The sequence below is a fragment of the Oncorhynchus mykiss genome, chromosome 7, assembly GCF_057628025.1.
Source record: "Oncorhynchus mykiss isolate SJ-2025 chromosome 7, ASM5762802v1, whole genome shotgun sequence".
Classification (NCBI taxonomy): Eukaryota; Metazoa; Chordata; class Actinopteri; order Salmoniformes; family Salmonidae; genus Oncorhynchus; species Oncorhynchus mykiss.
Window position 1 is genome coordinate 13,881,567 of NC_143028.1, and position 18,563 is coordinate 13,900,129.

The window sequence follows — 18,563 nt, forward strand, 5'->3', positions numbered from 1 at the left end:
ATTAATTATATGACTTCTGAAGGTAATTGGTTGCACCGGATCTTATTTAGGGGCTTCATAGCAAAGGGGGTGAATACAAAAGCCTGCACCACTTTTCCATTTAAATTTATTTTGAATTTTTGGAAACAAGTATTTTTTTCCATTTCCCTTCACCATTTTGGAAGATTTTGTGTATGCCCATTACATGAAATCCAAATTAAAAATCTAATCAATTACAGGTTGTAATGCAACAAATAGGAAAAACACCAATGGGGATGAATACTTTTGCAAGGCACTGTATCAACACTGTGCTGTACTTCTGGTCCAACCTCTCAGTTTCCTATTCCCCAAACTACTGCTATTTATACCATGGCCTAATTTGACAAGCGGCCACCCACTAGCAATATCCATAACCCAAAATGCTATGGAAATAAACGACCTAAACAAAACCAAACTCTGAAAATAACATTCTCTGTGATAGAAGTGTGTATATTTATGTGCAGTACATTGTGTGTGTGGTTTTGCTTCTGTACATTATGTGTGTGTGTGTAAAATAAAATTGTATTACTGTGTTTTCAGAACATCAAAGGATTAAGCTAATTGAAAATTTATATAAAACCAATCAATATTTAATATATTTTGGTTTCAATGTGGTGTTCTGCCTGGGGATATGAGCATTTACGATGATATAGTGATATTTCTGTCTTGCTTATCCGTCCTTCCTGTTGACAGGCAGTAGTTCAAGCTTTCCATATACTGTAGGCCACTCAACCAGCATAGGGGTCAAGTATGCATTCAGTAGTATATCAGTGCCAATATTGTATACATCCCCAAGGATTACAACTGTTATCCTTGACTTCTCCACAGGGCCTCAACAACCTATAACATTGACACCTACTGTACTGGATAAAATACTGTTTTGTATTGTCCAGTCATAGCTATCCATCATTCTTGAGAGGTGTCTCCTGTGCACAGTGCTATTTCCACCTGAGAACGGACCTGTGTGACATTTCAGCCTCCTTACAACTTTTCTTATCTTCTCAGAGACCAGGAGATTGATTGGAGATGACGCAAACATTTCATGATATTCAACCTCTAAATCTTGTATGATTTGTTTGCCCTCTGGCATTTCCCATTCATCCGTCCCTCCTTTTTAAAATCTGTGTCAGCCTGGGTTTCTCCTTCTATTTCTATTAAATGAGGCAACCAGAGGAATTGCCAAATCATTAAATTGGGTGAGGGACCCTGGTAGTTCCTCTGAGAGAGTCATTTGACATGTTGAGCAGATGTTCTGTTGTCTGGGGCCCTTTTCAATGACAATGGAAACAGCAGTGGCACCACAGAGAACAAAATCAATTTACCATGAAGTTATTGAGTAGGTGCATTTTATGTTTCATTTGTGCTGCATAAGATAAGGATTGATAGCATGTCAATTGCGACCCAATATATTTACATATGTCTCTACTATATCTCTCTAATGGTTTCTACTAGCCACAGTCTAGTCAACATTTGGAATGTTAGTTATCGGCTTCAATTAATGCAAGCAATCACGGCAAGTAATACTGAGCAAAAAAATATGCCAACAGCCAATGATAAATGCTGTAGCTAGATTTGTTAAGATACACATCTTCCTGGAGGCAGTGCAGATCAAATAATCAGAAGCCATTAGTGCCCTGATTAAATGGCAAGTAAATCAATAATACTTTTGTCTGGGGCTATATTCATTTAAAATTAGTGTCAATACTGTTATTAATGGTTGAAATGGATATCTACAGTATGTCCATTATAGTGACACATTTTAATTTCTAGATATAATTTTGTAACTCTCCCGAATATGGGCAAAGAGTTTTAATTTAATTTAAAGTTTGCGTTTCTTTCGAAACATGAGACTTGCTTTGAATTGAATAACCATGAATTACATTCATCACATCAATGACAGCAATGATGCTAGTGATATACAGTGCCTTGTGAAAGTATTCGGCCCCCTTGAACTTTGCGACCTTTTGCCACATTTCAGGCTTCAAACATAAAGATATAAAACTGTATTTTTTTGTGAAGAATCAACAACAAGTGGGACACAATCATGAAGTGGAACGACATTTATTGGATATTTCAAACTTTTTTAACAAATCAAACACTGAAAAATTGGGCGTGCAAAATTATTCAGCCCCCTTAAGTTAATACTTTGTAGCGCCACCTTTTGCTGCGATTACAGCTGTAAGTCGCTTGGGGTATGTATCTATCAGTTTTGCACATCGAGAGACTGACATTTTTTCCCATTCCTCCTTGCAAAACAGCTCGAGCTCAGTGAGGTTGGATGGAGAGCATTTGTGAACAGCAGTTTTCAGTTCTTTGCACAGATTCTCGATTGGATTCAGGTCTGGACTTTGAAAACATAACATTTTGCATTGTTGCCAAAAAGTTCCATTTTGGTTTCATCTGACCAGAGCACCTTCTTCCACATGTTTGGTGTGTCTCCCAGGTGGCTTGTGGCAAACTTTAAACAACACTTTTTATGGATATCTTTAAGAAATGGCTTTCTTCTTGCCACTCTTCCATAAAGGCCAGATTTGTGCAATATACGACTGATTGTTGTCCTATGGACAGAGTCTCCCACCTCAGCTGTAGATCTCTGCAGTTCATCCAGAGTGATCATGGGCCTCTTGGCTGCATCTCTGATCAGTCTTCTCCTTGTATGAGCTGAAAGTTTAGAGGGACGGCCAGGTCTTGGTAGATTTGCAGTGGTCTGATACTCCTTCCATTTCAATATTATCGCTTGCACAGTGCTCCTTGGGATGTTTAAAGCTTGGGAAATCTTTTTGTATCCAAATCCGGCTTTAAACTTCTTCACAACAGTATCTCGGACCTGCCTGGTGTGTTCCTTGTTCTTCATGATGCTCTCTGCGCTTTTAACGGACCTCTGAGACTATCACAGTGCAGGTGCATTTATACGGAGACTTGATTACACATGGGTGGATTGTATTTATCATCATTAGTCATTTAGGTCAATATTGGATCATTCAGAGATCCTCACTGAACTTCTGGAGAGAGTTTACTGCACTGAAAGTAAAGGGGCTGAATAATTTTGCACACCCAATTTTTCAGTTTTTGATTTGTTAAAAAAGTTTGAAATATCCAATAAATGTCGTTCCACTTCATGATTGTGTCCCACTTGTTGTTGATTCTTCACAAAAAAATACAGTTTTATATCTTTATGTTTGAAGCCTGAAATGTGGCAAAAGGTCGCAAAGTTCAAGGGGGCCCAACACTTTCACAAGGCACTGTAACTGTGGTAAAGTCAACTTGATGTCCAAAGTCTCAAGGACAATGTATTACTGAACAGACAGTAGACTGGTGTATGTCCTCGCCAACTGAGTCATGCATACTTGGAGATGACTCATTGACATTCAAGGCAACTGAACACCTATTTGTGATTCTGTCACCCCCCTCTAACAGGCGCCAGTACATTTGCAGGGACATAACACCCGTGTGCTCCATGAACGCAGCTCTCTCTCGCCTTAGATCTTTCTCTACCCAATAAACCGATTCAGTTGTTTTTGAATGGCTTTTCCAGAGGAACTATCCAAGAATGATCATGTGTGCTTGGGACAACATAGCCACACACTTACGGACATGATTGACTCCTGATTCGAAGTCATCAACCATATGATTTGACCTCTAACCTTTCAACATAGATTAGTATTATATATCTCTGTAATTGCATGCCCCAGGTTTAGATTAAAAACTTGATATGTCATTCATTTAGATGGGCTGTTACAATTAAATCACCAATGATCCAAATGTTCATATTTGCGTCACACAATAGGTCCAATGAGTTATATGCTGTTGATTAAACATGCACATCTTGGTTTCTTGGCTAATTTCACAAATTACATAAGGAGTGCGACAAGCAAAAGAACAGATGGGTCATGCTGTAGAGGAGGGAGTCGGTGTGATTAATTCCCCCAATGATCCATACACCAAAACATGGACCGGGAGGTGCGTTAGCTGGCTAACAGTAGCTGTTTACGACACCTCATTGGTGCTACATCCAAATTGCAATCCATGTAGGAGTCACGTGAAGTATAGTTTGCACCGCATACAATGGATCAAATAGAATTACCAGTATATTGCAGAATATTGAATTAGTAGAGCTGTCACATTGGCAAGATAACGTTTTGAGGCATTTTTCTAGTATAAATTGCACCATAGCTGTTTCTAGATTCAGCAAAAAAAAATTCAGTAACTTACACTGAAGTTTGAGGAAAGAGCTGATACAGTATCATCAAACTGTTATACACAAGCCAGAAGCTGGACTTTTAAGTCCTGTAAAGTTTTAGCAGAAGGGGAATAGGTAAAGGTTAGATACATCATTCCCCAATAGAGTCACCTATATGGCGTGCGTCCTGGGACAAAGTCAGCGGGTGGCAGACATCTGCAGACAAGTAGGAAGAGACAGAGGACCCAGCCTGGGCAAGGGGGCAGATGGTTCGCCTAGGAAGCGGGATCAAATTAAGAAAGGGAGACTGGTGGATGGAAGAAACTGTCCTAAAACATGGCCGATCTCATGTTTATGCATTTTACCCTGCGTAGGGACACGAACATCAGATAGCTGACACCGAAAGGCATACACAAGACATAAAGTTAAGAGAGCTGGTGTTCGTCATTTCAGAGATCAAAAGTGAATTATATGCAAAACAGCTTGACTTTTAAAGAAAGAAAACCATACAAAAATGTAAATGTTTGTAAAAATCCCAGCCCTCTTTGATGGTATGTGTCACTACTTCCGCCGAAGTTGGTCCCTCTCCTTGTTCGGGCGGCGTTCGGCAGTCGATGTCACCGGCCTTCTAGCCACCGCTGATCCACTTTTCATTTTCCATTTGTTTTGTCTATGTCTTACACACTTCAATCACCCAATTACCTGTTTAGTATTTAACCCTCTGTTCCCCATTTCTGGTTGTGAGCGATTGTTTGTTGTATTTGTGGTCCTTATTTTGGGCTTGTATTTATCTTGTATTTTGATGACTTTGAGTAAAGTTACCTTTATTTACTCAACTCTGCTGTCCTGCGCCTGACTCCTCTGCACCAGCTACACATAGACCCTAATAGTACGTACCATCACAAAATGGCTGCCATACAATGTGTGACATCATCAACCAACATCACATGCACAACTCTCTTTCCCCCAACATAACACTGGATTAAAGTCCACTTTCATTTCATGGATCCAACCAAGTTGAGCCACACCCCCCCCCAAAAAATCTGCAGTGTTTAACACAGCTGAGGAACACAGAGAATAAATGATCAGAGGCATGGAGCAGGTGCTTGACGAGCTGATCTTACCGTAGCTCTCCAGGTTGGTGATTCATTGGGATTAGACAGCGGCTGGCTCTTTGATTGTCAGATCTGTACCGTGGATTTCGTATTCCCCCAAAGTCAGTTAAACTAGCACCTGCTGTGACCTCTAAACACGCGGGGAAGCCATGCAAACATAAAGAGTTACTGAGCAATTAGGCACACCACTCTTTTACTAAATGGAGAGATTGTGTGTGCGTGTGTGTGTGTGTGCGTGCGTGTGTGTGTTTGGGGCGGTGAGGGGGGCTAAACAACTCTTTACTACTTTACATTAAATATGTTTGGTGAAACGTTTTGAGCCCTGCACCAAGCTAAGCCATACTCCGCCTCTTATTCTCTATACTGGAGAACAAACAGGCTTTGACTTTCTATCTCTCTCTCTCTCTCTCTCTCTCTCTCTCTCATTCCTTCTCTCTTTTCTCACAATAAAACAATAGAAACGACTTAGAAAAGTACTGCAAACTACTGAACACAATCCTTCCAACTCCCTACAGGGCAATGTAACTTTATTTATGTTTATGCTCTATATAATTAACTATTGATTCAAGCTTTTGAAGTGCTCCTTTTACAGATGAGAAGTACAACGGGGCACCCAAGCCTCTACTTCCCACATTATTTGGGTTTCTCCAATGTCAGACTGAGTTATAGCACCGTTCTCAGCTGCATTTTGCAGAGGTCCAAGGTGCAATTGATTAGTCTGAACCATGAGTAGCTGTTGGGATTTCATTGATTGACCAGAATGCAAGCGAAATGTGAGCCTCCAATTCAAATGCACTATTTCACATCACCACAGCAGTTTGAATAGTGATTGGCAGCACCCATTTCATGTTGGCATGTCGACAGAGAGACCGAGGAAGATAGAACCCCAACATTAGGAAAGGCACGGACACACCGGTGGCGGTTTTTGTCCAAGAGTACTTAGCACTTCTGAATAGAGTGCCAGATGTAATTTGCCAACCGATTCTACATCTAGAATCTTGCAAAATGTTCAGCAGTCAGACGTCCACCAGGTGGGTTGTCCCTAAAACACACAGAGTGACGGCAGATGAATGGCAGATCAACATTCGGTGCGGTGTGCGAGGTCCATAAGAGTATATCATAGAGACAGAATGGCAAATTGAGAGGAAATGGGAAAGTAGAGTAGGCTATTATCTGAAGGAATAAGGAAGGAAGGAAGGATCTAAGGAATCAACCTTAGAGACCTGTTTTAGACTGAATGATTACAGGGGGTAAATGCCTCCAGAAGTTTCCAGTAAAGGAAAGTTGGTGATTCAAAGTGCATTTTCTTTGGATTCAAAGAATGCCCATGCTGAACATTTTCTTTGTAGTGATGCACATTTTAATGGTGAGTTAATTTTCCCATTTAGACTCCCAATTGCCCTATGCATCCTTGTGGTACTACAGGGTAGGAGGACTGTCTGTTCTTCCGAGCAGGCACATTTAAACCTCCCCATTAGGTAAGTCGTCTGCTAAAAATAGGATTTTCAAAATGTGCAGCCCATTTGACCAAAAATAAATACAAATAATAAATAAAAACAGGAAAGGAATTTCTACCGAATTCAATGATTTAACTGCATCTACTATTCTGAGAAGAGGATTTAGGCTGTCAGCTTGCAATGCATGTACCAATGGTGGGTGGGGGGTGGGGGGGTGGGGGGGTATATTTAACTAAGTGCCGACTGTGCTGCTCACCTAGTTAGGTACACAATGATTGTTGTTAGGGTTTAACATTTTACTTGAATAAGTGAGTACGGTACTTCCTATTTTTCATTGCTTTTATGCCCTTATGTACTAGTCAGGTAATGTGATCTCTCCTAAATGTCCTATTGTTTTAACCTTGTTGGCCCCTGGTTAATATTGTTCATCTTGTTGGCCCCTGGTTAATATTGTTCATCTGGTTGGCCCCTGGTTAATATTGCTAATCTTGTTGGCCCCTGGTTGATATTGTTCATCTTGTTGGCCCCTGGTTAATATTGTTCATCTTGTTGGCCCCTGGTTAATATTGCTAATCTTGTTGGCCCCTGGTTAATATTGTTCATCTTGTTGGCCCCTGGTTAATAATGTTCATCTTGTTGGCCCCTGGTTAATATTGTTCATCTTGTTGGCCCCTGGTTAATATTGTTCATCTTGTTGGCCCCTGGTTAATATTGTTCATCTTGTTGGCTGGTTACCCCACGAGGTATGGAGCCTGCTGGTTATCCCACGAGGTATGGAGCCTGCTGGTTACCCCACGAGGTATGGATCCTGCTGGTTACCCCACGAGGTATGGAGCCTGCTGGTTACCCCACGAGGTATGGAGCCTGCTGGTTACCCCACGAGGTATGGAGCCTGCTGGTTACCCCACGAGGTATGGAGCCTGCTGGTTCGGAGCCTGCTGGTTTTCTGTTCTACCTGTTAATTAATTGTACCCACCTGGTGTCTCAAGTCTAAACCAGTCCCTAATTAGAGGGACACAATGAGAAAAAGCAGTAGTACTGGCTTTGAGGTTCAGACTTTAGTTTGAGGACTTTAGACCAAGCTTTCCCCAGCTGGGTGAAGGTTGAGCTTTCTAAGTGATATGTTGTGGACGTGTTGGACAGCTGTGGTGTCAGGAGACTGTAGGTGGGCACTGTCATCCACATGTAATGCTTATCACAACACTACTCTCAGTAGACCTGGTGCCTAGCACTCACTGAGGTGCCGGAGGGCTTGTAAACTAACGGCCTAGATTACATGAGCATTTTTTTTTTTTTTTTTTTTTTTTTTTTTTTTTTTTTTTTTTTACCTTTATTTAACCAGGCAAGTCAGTTAAGAACAAATTCTTATTTTCAATGACGGCCTGGGAACAGTGGGTTAACTGCCTGTTCAGGGGCAGAACGACAGATTTGTACCATGTCAGCTCGGGGGTTTGAACTCGCAACCTTCCGGTTACTAGTCCAACGCTCTAACCACTAGGCTACCCTGCCGCCCCAGCATTGATGCACATAGTGTCACATGTATGATATCTTAAGAGAAAAATAGATGGGAAGGGTGTTGGTTTGTGTGTGTGTGTGTGTGTGTGTGTGTGTGTGTGTGTGTGTGTGTGTGTGTGTGTGTGTGTGTGTGTGTGTGTGTGTGTGTGTGTGTGTGTGTACATACAGTTGCTTCTGTGTCAACACTGGGCACTTGCCTCTTGAGTAAAATTGTGAAGCAGACCTCTTTGTTAGGTTTTGCCCTACACTCTCGCTGGTGAGCTGGTGTGTACAGTAAGCCATACAAATGGGCTATGGATATTTTGTGACTGAACCATTTAATAATTTAACTCTATGCATATGCTAGAATTGCTCATGTCTTATCCATGAGGTTGTTTCCCATGGGAGGAATTCAGAATCATTCTAAATTTTCCTTCCAGTCCTATCATTAAACAAAAATCAAATTAATGGACAAATTAGATCTTACAATAATCAGACTCATATACCGGATCCAGTTGGCCTCCCGAGTGGGACAGCGGTCTAAGGCACAACAGTGGATCCTCCTTTAAAAGTTGAGAGCTTTACACCGCGGGACCTTGAGGTACCCAGCGCCACAGCTTCATTGCTCCAGACCACCAGAAAGGGGGAATTAGAGCACTCATGGAGCATTTGGGTCCCAAGGTATTTATATGACCAATCATATCGAGTGGTTCCAATGATGAATTTGACGAGAGCCACCCGTCCCTGGTAGCTTTCAGATGTAAGTAGTTGTAATGTTGTAATGTAATGTCATAACGAGTCAAGCTAAAAATGTACAATTTGGAGGAATATGTTAGTTAATGTAGAGACAAACGATTGTGCATATTTTTTTGTCATAAAGTTAATTTATGAAAATTGCAATTTAGCAAGATAACTAACTAGCTACATTAGCCAGCTAGCCAGCTGGTGTTATGACATGAGCACAGTATGACATTGTAATTCATGTTGTTTAATGTTTTAGGTACTCCTCAGAAAACCAGCAAACAAGGCTGTCATCTTGGGAAACAGTGGATGTAAAGAATCTAGTTAGCTAAAGCATGTATTGCAAATTAAGCAAACAGGAAACCACTCACCCAGAGGGGGTGCTCCTAGTGGCCAGAGACTTTAATGCAGGGAAACTTAAAAAGTGGTCAGATGAAGCAGATGCAAAACTACACGACTGTTTTGCTATCATAGACTGGAGCATGTTCCGGGATTCTTCCGATGACATTCAGGAATACACCACATCAGTCAATAGCTTTATCAATAAGTGCATCGAGGACGTCGTCCCCACAGTGACTGTACGTACATACCCCAACCAGAAGCCATGGATTACAGGCAACATTTGCACTATGCTGAAGCTTACAAGAAATCCCGCTATGCCCTGAGACGAACCATCAAACAGGCAAAGCGTCAATACAGGGCTAAGATTGAATATTACTACACCGGCTCCTACGCTTGTTGGATGTGGCAGGACTTGCAAACTATTACAGACTACAAAGGGAAGCACATTCGTGAGCTGCCCAGTGACACGAGCCTACCAGACGAGCTAAATCACTTCTATGCTCGCTTTGAGCAACACTGAGGCATGCATGAGAGCAGCAGCTGTTCCGGCCAACTGTGTGATCACGCTCTCCGAAGCAGACGTGAGTAAGACCTTAAAACAGGTCAACATACACAAGGCTGCGGGGCTTCACTGACATTTTCAATATGTCCCTGATTGAGTCTATAATACCAACATGTTTCAAGCAGACCACCATGGTCCCTGTGCCCAAGAACACAAAGGGAACCTGCCTAAATGACTACAGACCCGTATCACTCACGTCCGTAGCCATGAAGTGCTTTGAAAGGCAGGTAATGGCTCACATCAACACCATTATGCCAGAAACCCTAGACCCACTCCAATTTGCATACTGCTCAAACAGATCCACAGATGATGCAATCTCTATTGCACTCTACACTGGACAAAAGGAACACCTATGTGAGAATGCTATTCATTGACTACAGCTCAGCGTTCAACACCATAGTACCCTGAAAGCCCTTCACTAAGCTAAGGAACCTGGGACTAAACACCTCCCTCTGCAACTGGATTCTGGACTTCCTGACGTGCCGCCCCCAGGTGGTGAGGGTAGGTAGCAACACATCTGCCAAGCTGATCCTCAACACTGGCGCTCCCCAGGGGTGTATGCTCAGTCCCCTCCTGTACTCCCTGTTCACCCATGACTGCATGGCCAGGCACAACTCCAACACCATCATTAAGTTTGCAGACGACACAACAGTGGTGGGTCTGATCACCGACAACGATGAGATAGCCTATAAGGAGGAGGTCAGAGACCTGGCCGGCTGGTGCCAGAATAACAACCTATCCCTCAACGGAAGCAAGACTAAGGAGATGATTGTGGACTACAGGAAAAGGAGCACCGAGCACACCCCCATTCTCATCGATGGGGCTGTAGTGGAGCAGGTTGAGAGCTTCAAGTTCCTTGGTGTCCACATCAACAATTAACTAGAATGGTCCAAACACACCAAGACAGTCGTGAAGCGGGCACGACAAAGCCTATTCCCCCTCAGGAAACGAAAAAGATTTGGCATGGGTCCTCAAAAGGTTCTACAGCCCAACATCGAGAGCATCCTGACCGGTTGCATCACTGCCTGGTACGGCAATTGTTCAGCCTCCGACCGCAAGGCACTTTAGAGGGTAGTGCGTACGGCCCAGTACATCACTGGGGCAAAGCTGCCTGCCATCCAGGACCTCTACACCAGGCGGTGTCAGAGGAAGGCCCAAACCAGAGGAAGGCCCCAGCCACCCCAGTCATAGACTGTTCTCTCTACTACCGCATTGCAAGCGGTACCGGAGTGCCAAGTCGAGGACAAAAAGGCTTCTCAACAGTTTTTACCCCCAAGCCATAAGACTCCTGAACAGGCAACCAATTGCTTGCCCGGACTAGTTGCATTGTGTTACCCCCCCCCCCCCCCTCTTTTAACGCTGCTGCTTCTCTCTGTTTATCATATATGCATAGTCACTTTAACTATACATTCATGTACATACTACCTCAATTGGCCCGACCAACCAGTGCTCCCGCACATTGGCTAACCGGGCTATCTGCATTGTGTCCCACCACCCGCCAACCCCTCTTTTTACGCTACTGCTACTCTTTGTTCATCATATATGCATAGTCACTTTAACCATACCGACATGTACAGACTACCTCAATAAGCCAGGCTAATCGGTGTCTGTATATAGCCTTGCTACACACACACACTTTTTTCCTCACTATTAGTTAGAGCCTGTAAGTAAGCATTTCACCTTAAGGTTGTATTCGGTGCACGTGAAAAATAAACTTTGATTTGATTTGTAATTGAATGTACAATTGTGTAGCTTGACTTGCCATGCAATGCAGCTGAAGTAACATAGCTAACGTTAGCTAACTATTTACATGCTTATTGTGTAGTGGAGGATAAAAATAACTTAAATTACGTAGCCGATCTGTGTAGCCGATCTGTGTAGCCGATCTGTGTAGCCGATCTGTGTATGGACCCCAAAACGTTAGATTCTGAACTAATATTCATACCAATCTATGAACCTCAGCTATCATAGTTGTTGTATCAACTTCAAGTCTGAATGGCATTAATGAAGCCTATGGATTGAGTAGAAAAAATAACTGTATTGTGCCAAGGATGCAAGTCCTATATACATCTACTGTAGTTATCACCACACATGACATTCCCACATTGTAGCCTGTACATTTAATATATTCACTGATCATGTACTCTTCCTTGGCAAATAAAGGTGTGGTTCAGGTATGAATCTCTGAGACATTCTTTTTCAGTCACACCTGGTGTTGGATATATCAAACTCCGTTCTTTGAATGATGCTGTGTCTGCATGTATGTATTACAATTATACACTTCAACAGTGTTTACCATTCATGCTCCTGGGACATGAATGATTACACATTGAAACTATGCAATAGACTAGAAACATGATTTAAGTAAAGGGTGATTTATAATTCATATATACAGAATTAAAAAAACTATGCATATCTTACTCCCGTCCTCTGCATTAATCTGAGGACACAGGATAGTATTTCAATGAGATACTTAATTTCATTCAGTGGAGAATGTGAAACGCTTTATTGAAAGAGTTCATTATCCAGGTGTTATGAATACATAATACATGCATTCTAATTATGATAATTGTAATATTATATTATAAATACAAGTTCGATCTGTACTTCAATGCACAAATGGTGTGCATTATAAAGCGATGAAGAAAGACGAGGTGGGGAGAGAGGTGTAGAAGATAGAAAGGGAAAGAGGTAAGAACAGAGGTAGACAGCATATGATTAATGAATTACAGTGCTACCCTAATATCATCTCAATTCATCACAATTACAGTGTCTCTAGCGGTATCTCCTAACCAGCCTTGGGCCCCCAGTTGGCCCGAAGGTTATCTTAAGAGCGGGTGAGGTGGCGATGATGGGACTGGCTTCCTCTCTCACATCAAAACATACCTGCAGATGAGAGACAGATGGATAGAGAGAGAGCATGATTAAGCCTTGTTTTTTTTTCAAACACAGTCAGTCATCATAATCATCAGGAGATGAAATGCAAAACTGACCTTGGATCATTAACTCTGGGACTACTACATCTCTATCTGTATTTCAATGTAAAGCATCTCTTTAATAATACTTCCTGTTGACCTGACCTCTCACCTATGATCATGCTGTGCCCTCTGTGTCAGCCAGTTCAGATGTGGGAGGGGTTTACCAACACAGGTGATATAATATAACTTAGGGAGAAGGGGGAGAGGTATGAAGTGAAGCAGAGAGACTGTTATTGTGTGTGTGTGGTCTCACCTGGTGTCCACACTAAGTGGCCAAAGAGTACTTTATGCTGAAAAACAGACACATGAGGACAAACAAAATAAGATAATGTCATTATTAGACATAAATACCACTTGAATCTTGATGATGACTTGATCATTTGAATCAGGTGTGTAGTGCTAAGGCAAAAACAAAAATGTGCACAGGTTTTTGGAGCATTCCAATATGCCACAGCTGGTGAGGTGTCAGGTTCGCCTCTGTACTTAACTTGTTATGGGCAGGTGGGATGGTAGCGTCCGGTGAAATTGCAGAGCACGAAATTCAACCTACAGTATTTTAAGTATTTAACTTTTATAACATCACAAGTGTAATACATCAAAATAAAGAATAATGAATAATGAAAGCGCTCAACACCCGTTCAATATGGCCGGTGTCAGTAAACGTCAGCAAAAAAAGCATAATTAAATTGTTTCCTGCATCACAGTTACAGTCACCAACGCTCTGGTTAACTCGGAAACTGCCTAACTAGCTTTGCTAGGGTGAGTAAAATGGTCAAAGGGGTCTCATTTGTGTCTGGAAGTAGCTAGCAAGCTAGCCAACGTTAGCTCGGGTGCTTGACTGCCTTGGCACAAATATCCAGTGTGTGCTCCGAGAGCAAAACGGTCTGAATTTACCCAGAGGGTTTAGTTTTTTTCATGGAATAGAAACAGCATAATATTAATCAATTAAATGAAGCAAGCACCAGTCAAAAGTTTGGAAACACCTACTCATTCCAGGATGTTTCTATATTTTTGCAATTTTCTACATTGTAGATTAATAGTGAAGACATCACAATTATCAAATAACACAATAAAAATGGCTGATAATTAAATGACGTGCCACAGAATGCTGAGGCAGCACGCAAGGTGTGCCGCAGTATGACACAACTTTTAAAGGAGGAACCACTGTACATTGTAGTGCTAGAGGCATCACTATAGATGCGGGTTCAATCCGAGGCTGTATCACAATGGTCCGTGATCGGAAATCTGATAGGGTGGTGCACAATTGGCTAGTGTCATACAGTGCCTTGCAAAAGTATTCATCTCCCTTGGAGTTTTTCCTATTTTGTTGCATTACAACCTGTAATTGAAATATATTTTGATTTTGATTTCATGTAATGGACATACACAAAATAGTGTAAATTAGTGTAGTGAAATGAAAAAATAAAAATAACAAAAGTTGTGCCTGCATTTGTATTCACCCCCTTTTCAATGAAGCCCCTAAATAAGATCTGGTGCAACCAATTACCTTCAAAAGTCACATAATTAATTAAATAAAGTCCGCCTGTGTGCAATCTAAGTGTCACATGATCTGTCACATGATCTCAGTAAATATACACCTGTTCTGAAAGGCCCCAGAGACTGCAACACCACTAAGCAAGGGGCACCACCAAGCAAGCGACACCATGAAGACAAAGGAGCTCTCCAAACAGGTCAGGGACAAAGTTGTGGAAAAGTACAGATCAGGTTTGGGCTATAAAAAAATATGCAAAACATTGAACATCCCACGGAGCACCATTAAATCCATTATTCAAAAATAAAAAGAATATGACACCACAAAAAACCTGCCAAGAGAGGGCCGCCCACCAAAACTCATGGACCAGGCAAGGAGGGAATTAATCAGAGCGGCTACAAAAATAACCCTGAAGTAGCTGCAAAGCTCCACAGCGAAGATTGGAGTATCTGTCCATGGGACCACTTTAAGCTGTACACTCCACGGAGCTGGGCTTTATGGAACAGTGGCCAGAAAAAAGCCATTGCTTAAAGAAAAAATAAGCAAACACTTTTGGTGTTTGCCAAAAGGCATGTGGGAGACTCCCCAAGCATATGGAAGAAGGTACTCTGGTCAGATAAGACCAAAATGTACCTTTTTGGCCAACACGGAAAAAAGCTATGTCGGGCACAAATCCAACACCTCTCATCCTCCCGAGAACACCATCCCCACAGTGAAGTGGTGGCAGCATCATACTGTGGGGATGTTTTTCATCGGCAGGGACTGGAAAACTGGTCAGAATAGAAGCATTGATGGATGGCGCTAAACACAGGGAAATTCTTGAGGGAAACCTGTTTCAGTCTTCCAGAGATTTGAGACTGTAATGGAGGTTCACCTTCCAGCAGGACAATGACCCCAAGCATACTGTTAAAGCAACACTCGAGTGGTTTAAGAGGAAACATTTAAATGTGTTGGAATGGCCTAGTCAAAGCCCAGACCTCAATCCAATTGAGAATCTGTGGTATGACTTATATATTGCTGTACACCAGCAGGAACCCATCCAACTTGAAGCAGCTGGAGCAGTTTTGCTTTGAAGAATGGGCAACAATTCCAGTGGCTAGATGTGCCAAGCTTATAGAGACATACCCCAAGAGACTTGCAGCTGTAATTGCTGCAAAAGGTGGCTCTACAAAGTATTGACTTTGGGTGGGTGATACAAACCCCCCAAAAATCTATTTTAATTCCAGCTTGTAAGGCAACAAAATAGGAAAAATGCCAAGGCGGGTAAATAGTTTTGCAAGACACTGTATGGGTTAGGGGAGGGATTGGCCAGGGTAGGCTGGCATTGTAAATAAGAATTTGATCTTAACTGACTTGCCAGGTTAAATAAAGGTTACATTTTTTAAAAGTTAGTAAGAGGTCAGGATGGTTTCTGGCTGTCAATCATTCTGCTTATCGTAGATACAGTATGATTAATCTGGGCTTGTACAGCTCAATGTTGACTTCCTGTCCCACCTGTCAGTCCCTGATAAGAGGGGCACAATGAAAAAAAAAAGCAGTAGAACTGGCATGAGGTCCAAAGTTTAGTTTGAGGGCTACAGACCAAGCTTTCCCCAGTTGGGATACGGTTGAGCTTTCTAAGTGACGTGTTGTGGAAGTGTTGGACAGCTGTGGTGTCAGGAGACTGTTGGTGGGGACTGTCATCCAAATGTAATGCTTATTACAACAGGCCTCTCAGTAGACCTGGTGCCTAGCACTCACTGAGGTACTGGAGGGCTTGTAAACTAACGGCCTGGATATCATAGTGTCACATCTATGAGATCTTAATAAACAAATAGGTGGGGGTTGGGTGGGAAGGGTGTTTCTGTGTGTGTACATTGATGCGCCTCTGTGTCAATGGCAACACTGAGTACTTGCCTAGGCTCTTGATTAAAATTGTGAAGCAGACCTTTTTGTTAGGGAAGGTGAGTCGGTGTGTACAGTAAGCCATACAAATTGGCTATGGATATTTTGGTATTGAACATTTTTATTTATTAACGCTATACATATGCTTGAATTGTTTAGTTTTTATCCATGGGGTTATTTCCCATGGGAGGAATTGAAAACTGTCTTACAGTCCAATCAATTAAAAATAAAACAAATTAATGGACAAAGTAGCCCTCACAATTTATCAGACTGCAAGTATTACATTTACCGGATCAAGTTAGACAGGGGTCATGGTGGGCAATGGTTTATGGCTGTCAATCATTCTGCTCATCGTAGATAAAGATTGATTCACCTGGGCTTGTACACCTCTCCTGTGAACATCAAACCCTGTTGCCCCAAAATGAGGCATCAAATACTAAATGGTAACCTTGACAAAAGCTTCAATGAGAATCAAACATTCGACTAATACCAGTAGGGTAAATATTTCATTATATTCTGTTTAATCAAATAGTTATTAGTATCTATTGATGTGTGGTCTAAAAAGAAGTTGAAACAAAATATAGTTACAAAGACAGCCCTGTTTACCATTTACCGACTCTTAATCTTTAGTTCAGTATGAGCTGTTGGACACAGCTTAATAATGGTATGCAACCCTCCTACCTAGTGGGTATTGGAATTCAATCTAAAATCAATTACAGGCTTTGAAGACTGAACCATCTATCAAATGGCCAGTTTAGCCAATGCTAAACTGCAAATTGACCCCATCATTACATTGGTACTACAAGTGATACATCCATGATATAGTTCTAACATATTACAGCTTCAGTTGATTACACCTATATCTGCACATAGCAAGACTACACTAATTAAGCATGCATCAGTTTATCAGATGTGTCTGTAGTGAAAATTATCTTGATTCAAGTAGCTGGAATTTATGAACAACGGTTTTGGTCGACAGAAAAGTACTGTTCAATGATGTAATTTATTATAATAGTCTACTACATCAGATTATACAGTATGCAGATTTAATTGGTTAAAATGGGGATGGGTGGGGGTACGGTAGGGGGGCACGTCCATCCTCTTTAACGTCCATCATCTTCCAAACCCATCTGCGCATCTAGAGAGCAAGCATTAACCTAAACGCCAATCTAATTAACTCGGGCGCACACAAATGCATATGTTGTGATCCTTTTGTTTCATTGCTGTGGCACATTAATAACTACTTTCCAGCATATAAACTGTCACCTGGATATTTAGCATAGAAAGTTCAGAGTCTGTGAGAAGAGAGACATCAGCAGACATCTTTGAATTCAGCCCATTAAGAAAATGAATCATCTTGCTGCCATAGCTGAGAACACACTATTAAATGTGGAATTCCCACTGTTCCAGCCAGCAGGTTATCACCACCTCCCGTGTTTAATACAATTTATGAGATGTTTGATTTGCATTTTCATCAAAGATTTCGGTGTAATTAATGGAGACCTCTGTTTTAGTAGGAAGCTGCTAATTCTAACTTGCTCTCGCCCTTATGATAATACATTCAGAAAGCAATAAACAAACTGCTTCAGTGAGGCTTCTGTCATGTCTGTAACTTTTGTTTACAGACAAGATGATGTATGCAAAGACTGAGTAGCCCTCAAAGTGTAAATATTAGCAAATCACCAGTTTTTACCACTGGAACAGTAATGATCATTATTCCTATAGCACACACTAAAATGCCTGAAGCAAGCATTGCTTCATCATTGAGATATTGGATGGTGACAATACCTAACCATGGACAAGCTATTGCGTGAATGGCCTGGGTACATAGTCAGTCTGTCACTGGCAAAAGGGTGGGCACTGTTTTCTTAGCTCTACTTGAGCATCAGTGTTCTATGAAAAACACAGATTTATTGCGAACGGATCTACACTATGTCACACGTCAAAATTAAGGCCAGGGATTAATGAATTATACTGCACAAACTAGGTCAGGCCGTTATGGACATTTCAAGACATAGTTTCAAACACTTTATCTAGTATATAAAGTACACAGATTCACAAGGTTCAGGAGGCTTCAAATACCTATTTTAATGGATCAAAGGTACACACATCTCTGGGAACGAAGCCCTCGTCTAGTAGAAGCCTGTTAACAGCTGAGACCCTTTGGCAGGAAGGAAGATGCTTCTTCTTCTTCTTCTGCCAATGAGGATGACTTCAGAGCTGGGATACAAGTAAGCACAGGGCTCAACATTAATGCTTGTCCGCTTGCCCGGGGCAAGTAAAATAAACAGTAGGACAAG

At 41.7% G+C, this 18,563-nt stretch overlaps 1 long non-coding RNA gene across 1 annotated transcript; it reads right to left on the bottom strand.

Annotated features, from left to right (window-relative positions):
- Window positions 1-12,386: 12,386 nt before the first annotated feature.
- LOC149982323 (uncharacterized) lies at window positions 12,387-18,484 on the bottom strand. Its single transcript, XR_016497106.1, has 3 exons — window positions 18,346-18,484; window positions 13,141-13,177; window positions 12,387-12,795 (listed from the first exon to the last, which is right to left on the bottom strand). It is a non-coding gene; the product is annotated as an uncharacterized LOC149982323 (long non-coding RNA).
- Window positions 18,485-18,563: the final 79 nt, after the last annotated feature.